The sequence below is a fragment of the Tupaia chinensis genome, unplaced genomic scaffold (genome assembly GCF_000334495.1).
Source record: "Tupaia chinensis unplaced genomic scaffold, TupChi_1.0 Scaffold000574_1, whole genome shotgun sequence".
Classification (NCBI taxonomy): Eukaryota; Metazoa; Chordata; class Mammalia; order Scandentia; family Tupaiidae; genus Tupaia; species Tupaia belangeri.
In genome coordinates this window covers 26,448-29,357 of record NW_006160088.1, presented here as the reverse complement: position 1 = coordinate 29,357, position 2,910 = coordinate 26,448, and the positions used below count along the sequence as shown (strand labels likewise).

Here is a 2,910-nt window from a genome sequence, read left to right as displayed (position 1 = left end):
TCCATACACACTTGAATGGTTATTGATCGGAGCCTATTCCTCATAGGCTGTTGGCTGGAGGCCAAGTTTCTTGTCATTGTAGGCCATCCCTGGGTCACTTTGCAACATGGCAGTTGCCTTCCATAAGTGTGAGCAAGGGAGCAAAAAAGAAAATGATTAAGTCAGAAGTCAGAGTCTTCTAGTTATCTTCTCTAGGAAGTAAAACCTGAATCATCCTGAAGAGCAGAGGATTATACAAGGACAAGAGTACCAGGAAGTAGGAGTCATTGAGACCCATCTGAAAAGCTGTGTACACCCCAAGTGTGCATCCCAAAGGCAGCCTCAAAAAGTTAAGCCAGCATGCCTGGTGTTGTAATTCCCTTCTTTATCACTGGTGGTACTATAGTGCTCCAGTAGTACTCTCTAGGGAGGGAAAAGGGACTGCATGTAGGAGGAATCACTTGGTGGTTTCTGGGTGGTTATCTGTAGTTATGTGGTCTCCACCATCCAGTAGTTACAGTGAAGGTGCTACCTCTTGTTAAATAATTAAATAGCAGCCATTAGCCTGAAGTGTCTAATGCCCTGGGTTCCTTTATAAGCAAACTGAAACAAATGCATTTCTTATAAATGACTAGCTTAATGGGGATTGAAACTTAAGTTTAGCTAGATAAAAACTGCCAACCAACTTCTAATTACATAAATAGGAACTTTCTACTTCAATAGCCCAAACAAGGCATCTATATAACTGTAATCAATCACTTTCTTCACTCTGCTTCCTTGTTCATCTTACAAAAGCTCCTCCAGCAGAGCCCCAAATCACACACCACAGTTGCATACTGCCTGATTGATGAATCAATATTTGCTTAAATAACATTTTTTAATTTTTGATGTACTTCAGTTTAATTTTTTTTAAAGAATTATTTTATTTAAATTTATCTTAATTTAACCAGGGAGGGATAGAATGAGAGAGAGAGAAGGAAAGTGAGAAAGCAAGCCACCAGGTCTGGGACTCAAACTGCAATCATGTGGGAGTCTAGTGCCCTTAACCACCATTCAATCTGCCAGGCCCTCAGTTTAATATTTAACACTCGTGATAACTAGCTAGGAGGACTTGTACAGTCTTCCAGATCATGTCTGACCACTGTTTTTTAAATCACAGTACTGCATCTAAGGGAAGGCTAGGTGAATCTTACAGAAAGTTTCATAAGTAGAACTGGTTTGAGAAAGTAAAATATTGTCTGTTTAAGCATGTAGTACATGTGTCTAGCATTGCACTGCTTGTCTATACAAAAGGGATTCCACCGTCTCACCCTGAGTATAGGGAGGGTCCATGGCGGTGCAAGCAGAAGGGCACTTACAATGCAGTGGTTGAGGCAGAATGGGCGACCCAGGTTTAGTTCCTCACTCAACCTAAATACTAGCTGAGCGTGGTAGCACATCCCTGTAGTTCCAGCTAACTAGGAGGCTGGGGCAGGAGAATCATGATACATGACAAGACTTTAGCAAAACTATTTTTCTCTTTCTCTTCCTTCTTCCTTCCTCCTTCCTGCTTTTTCCCTCTTTCATAAGAAAAAAAAATTAAATAAAGATAATATCCCTTTTAACAGCAAAATTAGTTATCATTAAAAAATGTGAAGAATGGGACCAGCAGTTGGTATAAATGGCTATGTTGCTGGACTCCCATGTAGTCGACTATAGTTTGAGTCCCAGGCCCAGTGCCTTAAACTCAAGCTGGGTGCATGTGTGTGCACCCAAAATCCCAAGAGGAGAATGGAGGAGAAGGGATTGTGGTATGGCCATCCCCCCTGGGGTGTGATTTCTTGCTTTCTGTCTGTCTTTCTGGTGAGTACATGCACCCTATAGCAAAAACCTCTCAAAAAAAAAAAAAAAAAGTGAAATAGTCTGGCCAGCAGATGATGTAGTGGTTACATCACTGGACTCCCACATGACCTACCATAGTCCGAGTCCTGAACCTGGCGGCTTGAAAATGAAAATCACACCAGGTGCTCCCAAGATCCCAAGAGGAGAATGGAGGAGAAGGGATTGCGGCGTGGCCATCCCCCCTGGGGGGTGATTTCTCGCTTTCTGTCTCTCTGTCTCTCTCTGTCTCTCTGGCAAGCGCACGCGCCCTATAGCGAAAAACTCTCAAAAAAAAAATCCCAAAAGGAAAATGAAGGAGTGGGAATTATGGCATGGTCATTCCCCTAGGAGGTGATTTTTCACTTCTCTTCTCTCTCTGGTGAGCACATGTGCCCTATGGCAACCAAAAAAAAAAAAAAAAAAAACTTTTAAAAAATGAAAAAGAAATTTGATGGAAAAAAAAGCTTACAGTTGATGAATTTTAAACTCTGAACCTGTGAAGAACAAAGAAAAGCTTTATTTGGGGTCTTAGGAGTTGCAACCTGGAAACACAAATTCAGATACAACCAAAAAAAAACATTCCAACAGATAGGCAAGAGTGAGAACAAAGTTTCTAAACTACTGCAGAATAATAAAATTCTTAATGGGCTTTCATTAAAGCTAGAAAGGGATGCAGGGCTACATGACTGATAGAAGGTAAAGGAGAAATGTATCTAGGCAATAAGGCTGTCTAGACAACAAAAAAGTCCAGTGATATCTAGGCAGTATCTCATGTATCTATGTATGTATGTATATATTTAGTTAGTTTAGTTTGCTATGGGGTGTGTGTGCTTGACGGAGAAAGGCAAAGGAGGATGGGGAGTGAGAAGTCATCCCTCCCCTGAGGGAGATGGCCATGTTATCCATTCTTCTCTCAAGATTTTGGGCACACACATACACCCACCCAGCATGTTTTTCAAGCTGTCAGGTTCAGGACTTGAACCATTCAATTGACTGAGTGCCTAAACCACCAGGCCACCAGCTGGACCTGGGCAATATCTTGAGCTATTTCAAGTGCCTTATTTCAGATTC

General features: G+C 41.6%; 1 protein-coding gene across 5 annotated transcripts in view; it reads left to right on the top strand.

The window, feature by feature from the left end:
- LOC102490250 (lebercilin-like protein) overlaps positions 1-2,910 on the top strand; it is a 44,036-nt gene that overhangs the window by 15,883 nt on the left and 25,243 nt on the right. The window lies entirely within an intron of this gene.